Below are 17,296 nucleotides of genomic sequence, written 5' to 3' on the forward strand. Positions count from 1 at the left end.
TGATTGTTGTTTGGAGTGACAAGGGTTGTCGGTTCAAATTTCTTTTCAGACTCGGTGGAGGTGACCACGCTGCAGTGTTTGGCGTGCTGGCGTCTGGAGCGGTGCCTGGTGTTGGAGCTTGAGGCGGCGCTTTCCGTCGTCCTCACCGATTTGAATGAGTTCGGGTCAGTTCGCCCGACTGGTTTGCTATGGAGCGAGTATTAAATACTGTAAGTCGGTGAGTGGCAACATGTATAGACTAGAATCATTCGGTTCCGAACGCCAATATCTGTACTCCGCCGGGCGTTTTCCAAAAGCGGCCAGAAAGATTTTCTTCATTTCTTCAAGAAGTACTGCCAGCTATATGGTTCATGCAATAAACATTAGCTATTCGGTATTGAATCAATGTGAAGGAACTACAGTCCGTTTCAAAAAGATGTGCAATCCTGGCGATCGCCCGCGGAGTTTGCCGTCTTACCGTATGAGCACTCGAGAGCTGCCTGGAAAAACTCACTGTGAACTGGAAGAAATATTCCGTGCGAAAGCAGGAAGAATGACAACTCACTCACGTCGATACAGTCATGCACGTCTCGTTTACAACAAACGAGTTCTTCCTCGTATCGATAATGGAGTCAGAGAGAACTTGTCGAAACGAAAGTGTTGTAAATGTTGACGAGCGGTATGGGTCCCACTTCGTTTTGCGATCAAATAGTTTCTTTGAGCTGCGATGCAATTTTAATAATAAAAAATAAAATAAAATTATTTTATTTTATTTTTATTTATTTCACCTTACCGTGGCCAGAGAATATAGGCCAATATGGAGGGAGGGGGCAGTAGCCAGCCATGGCAGTAAACAAAAACAAAGCAGAAAAATAAATATTACACATTACTGGAGGCAAAGAGAAACAAACCTCGATAAAGAATTAGCAGTTAATGTACTTTCCGGGGTATAAGCCGCACTTTTTTTCGCTAAAAATCGGACCAAAATCACCCCTGCGGCTTATACACCGAATATGCTTGCGCGAATGAATGCTAAGCATACATCAGTATGCATGCTGACGTCACGTTACATGTCATTCGACCCTGTATTGCTATCCCAGCACTTTTACTAGTTCTAGTCACGGCGCGGGCTACACCATACGGTACGCGTATACGGGGACTCTATTTTGCGTACTGCAAGTGCCGGTTTCCACACATCCATACATAATAAATTTGTAGAAAGGCCATTTGTCAATGAGTGTGAAAATCTTGGTTTGTGGGTGCGACTTATACTCCGAATACCAACTTTTAGTCAATATTTTGCCTCAAAAAGGGGGGGGGTGCGGCTTATACCCCGGTGCGGCTTATACCCCGGAAAATACGGCATTAGGGAGGTTCTGCTCTACGTTTCGGGAACGCGACGCAAAGAATCACGCGAAGTCTCTTCGCGTTCCCGTAACGTAAAGAAATCCTGTTCTGCTCTACTCTTCACGTAGAGAAGTCACGTGGAATGAGTACTGGGAATTTCCCCTTCCATGTTTGGCAGTTTTCTGCATCAGTTGATCGATACCCAGCCAATCCGTACGCATTTTCTTTGCGTGTGCCACAACGTAGAGAACGTCATCTCCGCGTAGAAATCTGGACCCAAAACATACGAAGCAATAGACTCTTACCCAGATACCTGCTCTCTACGTGATTTCTCTATGTTTCATGTATAGCAGAACCTCTCTATTAGAACACGACCTTCATATTGGCCTTAAAATCATTTAGGGTACAAGACGATTTTACTGATAGAGGCAGGGCCAGCCAGAGAGAATAGGCAGCAAAAAACGGAGATCTGGTATAAGCTGATGTTCGGGCTTTAGGTAAAGTGCAGGGATTGCGCGTAGAACGAGTGGGAAGAAACCAGTTATATTTACGCAAGTGTGGCGGGGCTTTGTCAAGACGAATAGAATGAACAACAATACACAGTTTTCGATCCGCTTGACTAGAGATAGGGAAGGTTTGCGGAAAAGGACTTTCAGCATCCTCTTATTGTGGACTTCCAGGGTACTCATTAACGATTTACTTAGTAGGGATGACCAGGTGGTTGAGCAATAGAAAAAATGGGGAGAATATAGCAATGATAAAAAAGGCAAATGCATTCAAGCGGTAGGTGGGAGCAATGAGACACGAGATAGCCAACAGCTTTACTGACTTTGCTACAGATATAGTCGACATGTCTACTAAACGATAAGTCTGACTCAATGACCAAACCAAGATGCTTAAGTTGCTTTACCACTGTGAGGTCTGTTAGGGAGCCGGGAAGAGTAAATGCATAGGTTGTCTCCGAGTTCGGCAGGAATAATATCTCAGTCTTGGCGATATTAGGTCTAAATCTCCAGGTAGTCATCCACAGATGGACTTCGTTGATGCCGCCCTGGAGACTGTCTCGCAGCCTCTCTAGACACTCATTGAACCGGAGCAGTGCAGTATCGTCAGCAAATAAGGACACACCTTCAACATGACTGGGAAGTTCAATAATATACACTAGGAAAAGGAGGGGCCCTAGGATGGATCCCTGCGGCACTCCGGACAGAACAGGTGAGGCATCTGAGAGAAGTCCACCTACAAAGACAACTTGCGTTCTGTCGGATAGGTAGTCTGTAATCCACTCTAGCACTGCGCCACACACACCGAAAACTTTGGGAAGTTTAGCAAGTAATGCACAGTGCCACACGGTGTCGAAAGCTTTCTCGAGGTCGAAAAAGCACATGGCAACTTTCCGCCCCATATGACGATGGTCGGAAATGTTTTGGATCAGCTTGGTGAGCTGTAGAGCAGTCGAGTCACCACGACGAAACCCAGATTGCGAGGGATCCAGAGCAGGAGAAATATGATTATATAATTGATTGAAGAAGAGCCGTTCGCAAAGTTTAGATATACAGGACAGGAGGGAAATTGAGCGATAGTTACTCGCTTTTGGATTTTCTGCCTTTTCACTTGTAAATAGGCGCACATTTAGCCAGTTTCCAGTCGGTAGGGAACTTGCCTCTGGTAAAGGAGAGGTTAAAATAGGTGGCTAAGTGGAAAAGAAATCGCAGGAGCTAGTTGCTTTCTTGAAGGAATGCGCAATGGAACTTGTAAAGACACTATCTCAGCTCTTTGCTTCTAACACGGAGTTCTACCTGGAAAAGTCTTCCACGGGCGGCGTCAGCTTCGGGTCATAAAGGGTACATGAGATCAATCAACGAGATGCCATATCCCGAAATCCCATTTGCTACATCTCAAAAGAACTACGACAAAAACGCCTTTTTACGTTACATTCACAACATGACTTACAGATCTTGTAATTTGGTTGTGGCTTTGAACAGCCCGTCAGGTAGGTGAACAAGTTGATTATCGTCCAAATCTCTGGGTAAACAAAGTAGAATTTGGATAGGATGTATGATCTTGGAAGAATATTGCGTGCTAGTTTGTAGGTGGAGTGTGTGGATTACAGTGAGGGCTGCGTCCCACCAGCCTGTATAGATTCACACAAAGTGTGAGTTACGAAGTCTGAAGAAAATGTTGAACGGTTTCTGCTGGGATGAACACTACACCATAGCTCAGTGGTTACAGCATCGCTGGCTGCAAGCGAGGGTCCCTGGTTCGAGTCTTGGTGGGGTCAGGCAATTTGTTCTTCAGACTGCTCCTGCTGCCATTGCCGTCGTTGCCGATCTTGTCATTCTTCTAGTTGATGCGGTTCCTGTCACTGCCACGCCAGTAAGTGTCTTGTCCGGTTGTTTTTCCGGTGGTCTAGTTAATTGTGAGGTGACGTTGCTTGGTGATGATGCCGCTGCGTTAGATCATCTTGTACCAGGATGATTCTTTGCTGGACGTCTCCTGTTGTCGGATGCGTGAGTCCAGATGTTGACAAGATCGGCAGCGATGGTGATGGCAGTCTAAAGCACTGACATCAACGCCAAGCAACAGCAAAGATCGGCACTGACGGTGATGGCAGCGTCTAAAGCACTGACAGCGGCAATGGCTAGGGTCCACACGACTAGCCATTTGGTATCGGATGTGTCCGTGGCACATGCTGATTATTCTGATGTTAGTTCTGATAAGTATGAGTCGTCCATTGCTAGTCATTTGTTTGAGCATCCTGATTGTTGTGTTGTGTATTCAGATGATTTTGTTCGATCGTGTCATGTGTACGCAGTGCTAGATTGTTTTGAAGCCGTATACATCCTAACAAAGAAACCCAACCTTTGCAAGCAAGCAAAAGCAAATTAAATTCACACTTAGGCTGTTAGGTAGGTTGTCACAACCTCGTTAGTTATGTCCAGTGATTGTCTCTTGTTGTCGCACTACATGTCACGCTGATTGAGTTTTCTCGCACTTGCATTTTTGTGTCATTATTGCTATGTGTATAGGTCACGCATTTTCGCTGTTTACTTTAGCTATCTTCTTCCTTGCGCTGCTTGACCACCTCCTTACCGTACTTAATTCAGTGTTCCTTTTCCTCTTCCTTTGCCTTTATTTCACCTGATGAGAAGGCTTCAAAGTGAAAGTATACTTGTGAAACCAAAACTTTCAAGATTTTCGTAAAGTCCTTTTATGAGTATTGTCGCATTCTTGTCTCAGAGGAAACTCTCTATATAAGCAGTAAAACAATAAGTTATGATTTTTTTAAATAGTTTTACTCGGATAGTGAGCCAAGTTAATTACGTTAAAAGAGGAGAAGGACAACCTGTCACGAGTTATGACTAGGGACCATTAGCAAGCCTCGAAACTTCTACGCGAAGGGGGAGCTGGTTAAGAGACCAGTCGTGACAATGTGAAACATGTTCGTGTCTCAGGAGTTCAGAGGGACTACTCGTCATGACCGCTACGAGTGGGTTTTGAGGTATTTCTCAAATTTCGAAAATGTCTCACCATTCTTGTTGGAATAAAGCCTAAACTGTCGCAGTGTACACACCTCCACGCATCCCGGCAGAGAAGGCAGCAGCACAGGCAGCACAGAGCGGAACAGCGGAGCTGAAACTGACTCTCACCGTACCGATTTGGCACCAAAAGCGGCCCAGAGTTTGACCCACGCCAGCGCCGTATCCGAAACCGCCTCCGACGGTGCCAACACCACTCCGAAAGCGGACCTGCTCTCCATCTCGCACCAAATGACCCAGTCAACGACCAGTACGAACACGACATTATATCGCCCATGTCGGCAACCAGCACGACTGTGCACCCTGAAACGCCGCCAGGCCGCAGAGGTACAGGTATGACAACATCCAACCCCACTGCACACCGACACAACCACTCCTACCATCACAACATGCAATCACCCAGATTCGGCGCTTGTTGAATATCTCCTATCCTCACTGGTGTCTAACACAGACATTTCTAAACAGCCAACAAACTGGATTACCTCCGAACAACGCAGGATAACCAGTCCCAGTGCGGAATCCTCACCTGATTTCTAAAATTCCAAAAAAAAAAAGAGAGAGCAACAACATCGACCCTGGCCACAGCCAACCCCTTGCCCCAGCACAGGGCTCACGTCTCAGCAAACTGGTATGACAGGATACTCAATCCTAGCCTACAGTGACGTTGTTCTCCACACCTTTTAGGTATTTCATTAGATTTTTAGGACCCTTAGCCATACATGTAGCCATGCACCCGCTTATGCCAAATTCCACTCCCCTTTTTAATTACCTCCTCCTGCAATGAAGTGTAGCAAGCATCTTCATATTCTCTGCACAAACGTATTTCGGCCTAGCCAGCAAACTTCCCGACCTACAGCACGCACTCCTGCCGCATCAGCCCGACGTCGCAATTGTGACAGAAACGAAGTTCACTGCGGAGAAAGTGCTTCCCTCTGACATTAGTTTCCCTGGATACAGCTCACCATTTTGGTTGGACAGAACGGCACAAGGGGGAGGGGTAGCCATCTGGGTGAAGTCGTCACTCCCCTCCATGCTCATCACTGAACTCATGTCCACCGCACATGAGATCATCTGGTTTTCTCTCCAGCTGGGCCCAGGTCTCCGCACTGTCTTTGGAGCAGTGTATCGGCCGGAGTCCTGTGCCCCTGGCGTTCTCACCATAATTGACCATCCCGATACCATCCTCTCAGAAGCTAGACAGCAGGGCCCGCACATTATCCTAGCTGGCGATTTCAACGTGCACAACCAGGCTTGGTTGAACAGCTCAAAAACTACGCCTGCAGGCGAGGCTCTCGAAGATACCTGCTGCCCATCTTCTTTTTCAGCATGTCACCCGCGGAGACAACCCGCTAGAGCTCATAATGTCAACATTCACGTCCCCAGTAACTACACGTACACTTCCACCCCTCGGTCGATCTGACCATGCAGTTGTACTCTCAGACTTTTCTGATGTGCTCCATAGACGTGAACCCCCCCCCCCCCCCCCCCCAGTATTTTGCTACAACAGGGCAGACTGGGATCGCGTCAGGGCGCACCTTCGCAACGTGGAATGGGGTGATATCATCACGGAGGAAATTTCCTGTGAGCAAGTTACCGCTTCGATAACTGCAGCTGTTGCATAATTTTTCCCATCCAAAGTTCTGGAAACGAGGCCTTCCGATCCGGTATGGTGGACGCCTGAATGCACCCAGACTGAGAGGGAGAAGAAAAAGCGCTGGCGCGACCGGAGAAAACACCCTTATGACCCAGCACTTCAGCAGGCATTCACCAATTCCGTGACTGTAGCGATCGCCACTCAGTTCCGATCACGCGGCCTCTCAACTGGGTCCCTCAGAGACAAACAGTCGTGGACGAAGTTGAAGAACGCCGCTGGCAACTCCACACAGCTCGAAATTCCCCTAATTGTCAACTCTGACGGCCGCGAGTCGGCAACGAGCTCAGGGAAAGCCGAGGCATTCTCTCGCTTCTTCTCAAGGAAATGTAGCGTTGCCGGTCCGGACCTTGTGGAGGCTGACCTAATGGACCCTGCTCCCTCAGATGCTCCACCTCTTTGCACCATCCGCTTCCGCCCAGAGGCTGTGCGCCGCCTCCTGGCAAAGCTCGATGTCTCCAAGGCTACAGGGCCTGACAGTATTTCTGCTTGCGTCCTTAAGGAATGTGCTCACGAGCTTGCAGAGCCACTGTCCAAGTTATTTGCCCCATGCTTCCGGTCTGGAGTCTACCCTAGGGTGTGGAAGACGGCCACCGTGGTTCTCATCCACAAGCGATCTTCCCGCTCAACTACAGGCCCATATCCTTACTGTGCATAATCTCGAAAATCATGGAAACTCTAGTAAACAGACACATCGTAAACTATTTTGAGGACCACCATCTGCTCACGTCGCACCAATTTGGATTTCGCGGAGGCCTCGGAACATCAGACACTTTGCAAGCTCTCCAAACTGCCTGGGCAAGCGCTGTGGGCTGTGGAGGGCGGCGCGTATCCTTGCTGTGGACATCACAGGAGCATTTGATCGTGTCTCACATGTCGGCCTCCTCCACAAGATGCGAAGCCTAGGCATCAATGGTCTGCTTCAGAGATGGCTGGCCTCGTCCCTCGACACCCGTTCCTTACAGTGCCTCGTTGGAGGCGTACGTTATCTACGTACACGACCACCGCTGGAGTCCCTGAGGGAAGCATTCTTGGACCAAGACTTTTCAAGGCGTACGTCAACGACACGCCAGATGTTCTCGCTGACGTCGACAGCCACAGCAGCCCCTGGGGCATGAAATCGTTTTCGTCGTTCCCCTGCGCAGTGGTAGGTTCTTTTACGTCCAATTCCCTGCTCTCCCAGTTCAGGGGTTTTACGTTGGGCCCTAGACGATGGCTACAAAGGCCAACTGGACAACAAAGAAGGTGACGCCTAAGAGAATGTTTTACGATTGTGTGCATGCTTATGATGCTTATGACCTTGACAGACCAGGACAATGGCACCCAGGAGCAAGAAGAGTGGAAAATGAATAGCAATAGCAGCTAGCGTGTCGAAGCTTCCCCATGATGTCAAAACTCCATGGCTACCTGCAGTGGCCATGATCATCCTTAGCAGATGGATGGTCCTTCGTAGCTGTCTACATACAACTGTATCTGATACAAGGCTGCTCTTGGTTCTGCACGGGTTTCGGTACAGGGTGGATGAAGATCCACATTTTCGCTTACGTTGGTTGCGACCAACTCGTGAGTGTCATCAAGTGTCGGTCATAAAGAGTGGGGAAGGGTACCTAAGATCAACCAACGAGATGCCACTGGGCACTGGCGGATAATCATCGAAAGGGTGGCAGATTCTGCTCGAAAAGCAGTGAAATTGGCAGAACGATACAAACCTTATGGCGGGCAATTTCTCGAATTTTGCTCCATTTCTTTATCCCCATACCAAACATGCATGAAATTTACAAGAAAAAGTACCGAATTCTGCCAATTTTCTGCCGGCATTATCCGCATATGCCTAGATGCCACATCCCGAAATCCCATTCTCCACATTATAAAAGAACAGCCTTTTTAGTAAAAAGTTTTTAGTTTTTACGATACATGCACAACATGACTTACAGGTATTCCAATTCGGTTGTCGCGTCCAACAGCCCGGCAGGTAGGTGAACAAGTTTATTATTCCACAAATCTCTGGGAGAACAAAGTAGATTTTTGATAGGATGTATATCACTTCCTGGAAGAATCTATTAATACTCTTTATACACATTTACCGCATATCAAAATAACAGAACTACGCAAAAATCTCTTTTCCGATATATGCACCCCATGACTTGGATAATATGTACATTGTGTAGTATCCCTGCCTTGCTTGTAGCGTATCCTTGTACGTTAGCGTATCCCCATACGTTAGCGTATGTGGTCTGTTGCCTATAAAAGCTGCTAGCCATTTCTGTTTTTATGAGATTTTATAACAACAACAAAGCCGGACAGAAGAGCTGTTCAACCTCCAGGTGTGTACCGGAGAAAGTTCTTTTTATTGTCACTTCTTTTTTCGAAGAGAATTGGTGAGCACACATGCTCATTCCCTGGGCACTGCAAATTCACAACTCATTTTCATTTCTCAGAATCATTTTCAACGTTTTTGGCAAATTGCCCTCATCAGGATGCTGTATGAAGTGTAAGTCTGCAAAGGAGAAGTTATATACATCAATTTGGTGTTCTTAGGTGTCATGCAGGTTCTCACACGCAACACGGCTGTTTTTTCCGCGAAATTTGGACATTTAACAAGATGGCAGCCAAAAGCCTCGATTGGGCTGGATCGGCAAGGAAATTTGAATTTTCAATTTCTCAGCATGGCCAACTTCGTCTCAGGAACAGTTTGTTCCGCGTTGCACAAGTCAAGCCTTCTTTCTCGCTCGTTCCTTGATTCATCGTTGACATGCCTGCGTCAAGAAGCCCTTTCAGGAGTTTTCCCAGTCTAGCTTTCAGTTTTCCCAGGTAGAGGACTATCTTCTGGCTATCTTCACCAAGTTTTATCACGTCCCGTGCACAAACTTCAGGTCCCGTGCGTTCGATGCTGAGCTACCTTTTCATGCGATTTAGGGGACAGATGGCATGGCGCTGGAGTGGCTGTTGAGTCCAGGAGGCCGAGGCCTGGTGGAAACTGCCCAGTAGACATGTGGGGTATTGCTGAAAAAGGCAGCAAGCACACAGATAGCCCCGAAATTGTGATGTAGATTCAATTGTGCGTTTGTTCGAGTGCATATCGGCAAATTTGAAAGTTGCACCCGTGATCCCGGCGAGGAGAAGCTGAAAATCAGCGCGTGCGTCAATATCCAGACTACCAGGGACAGCTTGGAGAGGTTCGAAAAGGTCAGGATGCTGGTTGACCACGGCAAGAGTTCCTTTTACCTTCCTTCTCTCTCAAATTGTCTGGATATTGAGTATCTCGCTCGAGCGCTTTCAAATAATAAATCCTGGTTTGACTTGCGAAATCGTGGAACCACACGGAGAGTGACATGGGTTTCATCCCAAAACGCAAACTCCCATCGTATTTATGAGGTTTGCACCGCGTTACGTAAATCGCACCGAACGACTCCATATTGTTAGATGTCCGTGCGCGAACAGCCGTGGCAACGGGAAGACTTTGTGGTAGTAAAATAGATATTTCGCAAAAAAACAAAAAGACAACTCTTTCTCTTTCTTTCGAAGAACCGAACTTGCCGAGCCTCACCGAAAGCAAACTCTGAAAAAGCCCTACACTAGTATGGGATTCAGCGCAGAGCAAAACATAATTATGAGTCATTATACAATGCATGCAGTGTAGCCGTGAAAACTGGTAAATAAAGAATGCAGTAGGTTGGCAGCACGTGACCCGTCGTACCGCAGTACACGATGGCGTCGCGGCTTAGAAATGAAAGGAAACACTGCGAGAAAAGACAAAACGAAAATACATGTCCCTTTGTCAAAACTAACTTAGAAGAAACAAACAAAAGGCGACCAAGAATCATTTTGAGAGTCAACGTCAATACTCTTGTGCAGTTGTGCAAATTATTGTCTTGCACTGTGCAACGCAAGAAACAAACAACCCACGAAATGACGCGTGAACTAACTGTAGGCTAAATCACCACATGTATGCGAAAGTGCATTCCAAAATAAACTGAATTTCTGAGACATTTCATATTTCACATCCTAAGAGAAATATTGAATAAATAGTAAATACATCATAAAAAAAACACATGGCCACGACGGCCTTCCCAACATTAGGTGTTAATATTTCTATGACTACACATGTTACCTCAGTGCTAGGAATATGACATGTCTAAAACTAGTGAAAGATTACAAGCTTTCACTGACTTCTATGCTGTGTGTTGGTAGTAAGTAATTAGTTAGCACAGCGCAGATGTCACCAGATAACTTGAGAAATGTCTGAACAGGTTTCTCGCGAGCAATACACGAAAGTGACCATGTCAGTGTTTTCCAGAAAAGACTGTCACCTACAGTTGCGCGGTGAAATACGGCCCACGGAAGACTCAGGTGAAGAATGAAACAATATTCTCTGATATGACTGTCGATCGCGAAGTTCAAATTTTAGTAAGTAATAGTTGAGATGGGAATTTCCCAACTTTTCGCTCTTTATCGGCAAAAACAAGACGTTTGCCTGCAAAAAACAGAGCGCCAGACCGGCTGCGCAGCGCAGAAGGTTGGAGCCTCCTTAAAGGTTGCGAGAGGGCCACAAGTTATGAGAACTTGGAAGCTTTCTCACGTTTCTCTTCCAACAAATGCAGTGTACAAGGCCTCAAACTTACTACGATGAACTTACCGAACACAGCATTCACTGGCTCACATGCGCTAACGACAGTTCACTTTTGTCCCAATGCAGTCCACCGGCTTCTACCTCATCTTGAATTCCTCAAAGGCGACTGGGCCCGACGGTGTTTCCGCTCCTGTCTTGAAGGAATGCGCCAGGGAACTTGGAAAGACGCTATCTCAGCTCTTTGCTTCCACGGAGTTCCACCTGGAAAAGTCTTCCGCGAGCGGCGTCAGATTCGGGTCATAAAGGGTGGGGGAGGGTACATGAGATATATAAGTTTCCGTGCATGGCACGGTAAGTGGAGTTAGCAACACACCAACATCCTTGCCATAAGCAACATTGGTACACTCTTAACATGCATGCACTCCGAATTCCCGCGTTTCCTCACGGGACTGTGCGGAGCATGCGCATTACTCCAATTCGCCATGCTGTTGTTTCTTGCTCTTCGCTTTGCTGTGCTGACGGTCAAATTGTTTGACTATCGCTGCCAGTTTCTGATCAATATCCGATCCACCATGTCTCTGTCAGTGAGCGATGTCCAGCCAAAACGCTCTTTGCTTTGCTGCGCTGACAGCTCTTCGCTTTGCTGCGCTGACAGCTCTTCGCTTTGCTGCGCTGACGGTCAAATTGTTTGACTTTCGCGGCCAGTTTCTGATCAATATCCGATCAACCATGTCTCTGTCAGTGAGCGATGTCCAGCCAAATTGCTCTTTGCTTTGCTGCGCTGACGGTCAAATTGTTTGACTATCGCGGCCAGTTTCTAATCAATATCCGATCAACCATGTCTCTGTCAGTGAGCGATGTCCAGGCAAAACGCTCTTTGCTTTGCTGTGCTAACGCAGTGACGGTCAAATTGTTTGACAATCGCGGCCAGTTTCTGATCAATATCCGATCCACCATGTCTCTGTCAGTGCCATTGAGCGATGTCCAGCCATAACGCTCCTTTGCTTTGCTGCGTTGACGGTCAAATTGCTTGATGATCGCGCCCAGTTTCTGATCAATATCCGATCAACCATGTCTCTGCCAGTGAGCGATGTCCAGCCAAAATGCGCTCTGCTGAGCTGCGAAACGCACTGCCATCCCGCAATTTAGACCCGACAGGAACAAAACCTACTCCGCGGACTAGCCTGCACGCGAGGACTTGGCCGCTCCAGCAGCGGAGCAGAACCTAGCCAGGGCAAGCTACACCCAGGGACTGATCAGTGCCAGCAGCGTTGTTCCAGATCCGGTACTTAGAGCGCATTGCCCACTATGCTAATGGGCAGCCGCATTGACCGGCACTCGCATCAATTGCTGTAAATAGTAATGCCGATAAATCATGTTTGGGTCATGTTGTATTTTTGGGAGAACAGTAAGGATCGTGAGTCAGGCAGGCAGTGAGCCAAGTGCGCCTATATTCGCTCACAAGTGCAGCCTTTAAGCCATCCCGTAAGGGAGAACAGTAGGGATCGTGGGTCAGGCCGGCATTGAGCCAAGTGCGCCTACATTCGCGCACAAGTGTATCCCTACTGCATTCTCGTGTATTGACACGTCTGAATTCAACAGTAGGGATCGTGGGTCAGGCCGGCATTGAGCCAAGTGCGCCTACATTCGCCCACAAGTGCATCCCTACTGCATGCTCATGTATTGACACGTCTGAATTCAACAGTAGGGATCGTGGGTCAGGCCGGCATTGAGCCAAGTGCGCCTACATTCGCCCACAAGTGCATCCCTACTGCATGCTCGTGTATTGACACGTCTGAATTTAACAGTAGGGATCGTGGGTCAGGCCGCCATTGAGCCAAGTGCGCCTACATTCGCCCACAAGTGCGTCCCTACTGCATGCTCGTGTATTGACACGTCTGAATTCAACAGTAGGGATCGTGGGTCAGGCCGGCATTGAGCCAAGTGCGCCTACATTCGCCCACAAGTGCATCCCTACTGCATGCTCGTGTATTGACACGTCTGAATTCAACAGTAGGGATCGTGGGTCAGGCCGGCATTGAGCCAAGTGCGCCTACATTCGCCCACAAGTGCATCCCCTCTGCATGCTCGTGTATTGACACGTCTGAATTCTCGCCGGGCAATTGTTGCCCCAGTTAGTGTCGGCATTGGCCATACTAACGCACAGCGGTGCTTGCAATACTAGCTCTGGCATTGGACCAGAATATTGCATATTGTATGCGGCAATTGTTGCCTATCTCCTGGTAATACAACGCGTAATGGCTCCCAAACAGGTCGGCTTGTTGTGTAGTTGCAAACAATAATTAACCCTTTGTGACCCCATCGATCGATATCGATCGATTGGTATACAGTGGCACTAAAAATATTATATCTCTGGTGTTCCTTCCCCGATTCTCATAAACAAAGCGTCTACGTCTCGAGAGGAACATTGGCTATCACGTCGAAGTTATTTGAAGTCTCTACGAGGTACGATGCCGCCGTGGTGAGACTCGCGGTCGGCGGAAAACTGAAAAATTCACTCCGATCGAAAAATTCAAATTTTCACACTGCGCTTGGCAGGGGTTTTCCCCGGAGTGCTATGTCATACTCAAGCATGCTGCACATCAAAATTTTGCGCTTGAAACGAGCTTTCCACTGTAGTTTATTTGAAGTCGATGTGATGAAGGAGAATGGAATGGCGGCTGTTTGAACTTTGCTGGAGCTGTTCGCGCACGGCTGCTGTTTTGAGCGGCATTCTAGGCCACGCAGAGCAGAGGCCGTGCAGGTAGCTGGCTTGAGTGTGGTATTAGTCGCTTCGTCTTGGAAATACCTTTCCAACGGTGGCAAGTTTGTAAAAATCGGTGAATGTTTGGCAGAGATACAGTACAAGCGAAAGTGCATGTTAATTGGAGGTGAGTAAATTGTCGTACTTTCAGTGGGGTCACAAAGGGTTAACGAAATGCCAAATCCCGAAAACCCATTTGCCGTATCTGAAAAGATGAGAACTATGCCAAAAACGCCTTTTTACGGTACATGCACAGCATGACTTACAGCACTTGTAATTTGGTTGTGGTTTTGAACAGCCCGGCAGGTAGGTGAACAAGTTGATTATAGAGCAAATACCTGCAACAACAAAGTAGAATTTTGACAGGATGTATATCACTTCCTGGAAGAATTTCTTATTACTCTATTTTGCGTTCTAGTTTGTAGGTGGAGTGTGTGGGTTACAGTGAGGGCTGCGTGCCACCCGGCTGTGTAGATTCACTCAAAGTGTGAGTTACAAAGTCTGAAGAAAATGTAGAACTGTTTCTGCTGGGATGACCACTACACCATAGCTCAGTGGTTACAGCATTACTGGCTGCAAGCGAGGGTCCCTGGATCGAGTCCTTGTGGTGTCAGTCAATTTTTTCTTCAGTCTGTTCCCCTTTGTGTCTTACCCTCGATTTAGTGAACTCTATAAGCAGTAAAACAATAAATTATGATAATGTTTAGTTCTAGTGGTGAGCCAATTTAATTATGGTAAAAGAGCAGAAGGACAACCTATTACGAGTTATGACTAGGGATTATTATTATGTATACAAAAGACACAAAGGCACACATTGAAAACCTTGGCAAAATAATTCCGTTGTGCTGAACCATGGCTGAACCAATCATCAGACAGCGATAATGGAATAGGAGGCAGCGCTGGTATATCTAAGCAGAGAGAGGTGTGATAATACGATAGCGAGAGGAGTAATCGCGTGAATGTATACATGGTCAGGCTATTTCAGAGGCAGATGCAGTAGGCGCAGGTCTAGCACTAACAAGCACGCGCTTAATCTCGCTCACACACCACACACACACACACACACACACACACACACACACACACACACACACACACACACACACACACACACATACTAACACGCACACACACACATAGTAACACCCACACACATACATACACACACACATACACGCACACACTAACACACACACATCTCGATTTGTGCGATCGAAGCACGATATTTTACGTCCTGATACTGGCCGTGTGCCGACCACCGCGTGACATAGCAGATCGACGGATTTGATCGATTTGATCGACAATCAAGATCAGAATCAAAATCCAGATGATCAGCAGGTTGATCAGCAACATGATATTTGCTATGCTACCACTGTGATGTATGATGGAATGCTGCTTGAGCGAAACCATGAAGAGGCACGATGCCCTGCACTTCATGATTTGGGATCTAGCTGCAACCTGTTTTCCAGGAATATCATATCAATTTCGACCACGTAGCATACTGACCAACCACAAAAATCTCAATCCCTTGACAATACATGCAGAATCCCTGGATTTTTCGCAAAATCCCTGGATGGCACAAAACAAGTGAAAAGGGATTTTCCCGCCAAAAAAATTTCAACTCTGCAGATCTGCAGATGTGCGTACGGCACAGTTCAACCCTGCACTGCAGTTCGATCAGTCGGCGCGTCGGCGCCCGCCTATAGCGCCTGTCAGTGCAGATCTTGTGGTCAGGTCTTGAAAGTGCCGTTAACAGTTCGAAGTGCAAGTGCGCACCGTACATATTTTTGAAAAAACCGGGACATTCAAAGCAAATCCATGGAGGTTTCAGAAAAATCCTGTATCAGACGAAACTGTGACTTTTCCGGTATTTTCCTTGAAATCCCCAGGACCCCGGGAGTAGTGTTGATTCCCGGGATTTTCCCAGGAAAACCGGGAGGGTTGGCCAGTATGACAGGTATGACAGGTATGACAGGTTCGAGCACTTGCTTTTGATGTACAACCCGGAGAGATCGACTTGTTGGGTACGGAAATGCATCCACGGCTATTTCGTGTATCTGGTAAGTTGGTCGTGTGTTCCGTGCATTTTTTTTAGGATGCCAACAGTAATTTTGTGTTTCACGCATGGATGACATCTGTTGCCGGAGCGACATAGCTCGACAAAGAGAATAAAGTTGATTCCTATCGACATAATGTCTCTATTCCCACCTGATCTATATTACTGCAACCAGATAACGTGATGAGCTCAACACAATAGTCATTATTGGGGTTTTGAGCATAGTCATCCGAGTCCTAGACTTCGCTGATGCCGCACTGGAGACTGTCTCGCAGCCTCTCTGGACACTCATTGAACCAGAGCAGTGCAGTATCATCAGCAAATAAGGACACACCTTCAACATGACTGGGAAGATCATTAATATACACTAGGAAAAGGAGGGGCCCTAGGATGGATCCCTGCGGCACTCCGGACAGAACAGGTGAGGCATCTGAGAGAAGTCCACCTACAAAGACAACTTGCGTTCTGTCGGATAGGTAGTCTGTAATCCACTCTAGCGCTGCGCCACACACACCGAAAACTTTGGAAAGTTTAGCAAGTAATGCACAGTGCCACACGGTGTCGAAAGCTTTCTCGAGGTCGAAAAAGCATATGGCAACTTTCCGCCCCAGATGACGATGGTCGGCAATGTTTTGGATCAGCTTGGTGAGCTGTAGAGCGGCCGAGTCACCACGACGAAACCCAGATTGCGAGGGATCCAGAGCAGGAGAAATATGATTATATAATTGATTGAAGAAGAGCCATTCGCAAATTTTGGAATACAGGACAGGAGGGAAATTGGTCGATAGTTACTCGCTTGGGATTTGCTGCCTTTGCACTTGTAAATAGGCAAAAATTTAGCCAGTTTCCAGTTGGTAGGGAACTTGCCTGTGGTAAAGGAGAGGTTAAATAGGTGGCTAAGTGGAAAAGAAATCGCAGGAGCTAGTTTCTTTCTTGAAGGAATGCGCAATGGAACTTGTAAAGACACTATCTCAGCTCTTTGCTTCCAACACGGAGTTCTACCTGGAAAAGTCTTCCACGAGCGGCGTCAGCTTCGAGTCATAAAGCCTTTAAGGGTACATGAGATCATTCAACGAGATGCAATATCCCGAAATCCCATTTGCCACATCTCAAAAGAACTACGAAAACAACGTCTTTTTACAGTACATTCACAACATGACTTACAGTTCTTCTAATTTGGTTGTGGCTTTGAACAGCCCGGCAGGTAGGTGAACAAGTTGATTTTTGTACAAATTTCTGGGAGAACAAAATAGAATTTGGATAGGATGTATGATCCTGGAAGAATATTGCGTGCTAGTTCTTAGGTGGAGTGTGTGGATCACAGTGAGGGCTGCGTCCCACCCACCTGTATAGATTCACACAAAGTGTGAGTTACGAAGTCTGAAGAAAA

At 47.1% G+C, this 17,296-nt stretch overlaps 1 long non-coding RNA gene across 1 annotated transcript; it reads right to left on the minus strand.

Moving 5' to 3' along the window:
• Nucleotides 1-3,276: 3,276 nt before the first annotated feature.
• Nucleotides 3,277-14,165, minus strand: LOC135821513 (uncharacterized). Its single transcript, XR_010554384.1, has 3 exons — nt 14,117-14,165; nt 8,449-8,520; nt 3,277-3,351 (listed from the first exon to the last, which is right to left on the minus strand). It is a non-coding gene; the product is annotated as an uncharacterized LOC135821513 (long non-coding RNA).
• Nucleotides 14,166-17,296: the final 3,131 nt, after the last annotated feature.

Source organism: Sycon ciliatum, chromosome 7 (genome assembly GCF_964019385.1).
Source record: "Sycon ciliatum chromosome 7, ocSycCili1.1, whole genome shotgun sequence".
Classification (NCBI taxonomy): domain Eukaryota; kingdom Metazoa; phylum Porifera; class Calcarea; order Leucosolenida; family Sycettidae; genus Sycon; species Sycon ciliatum.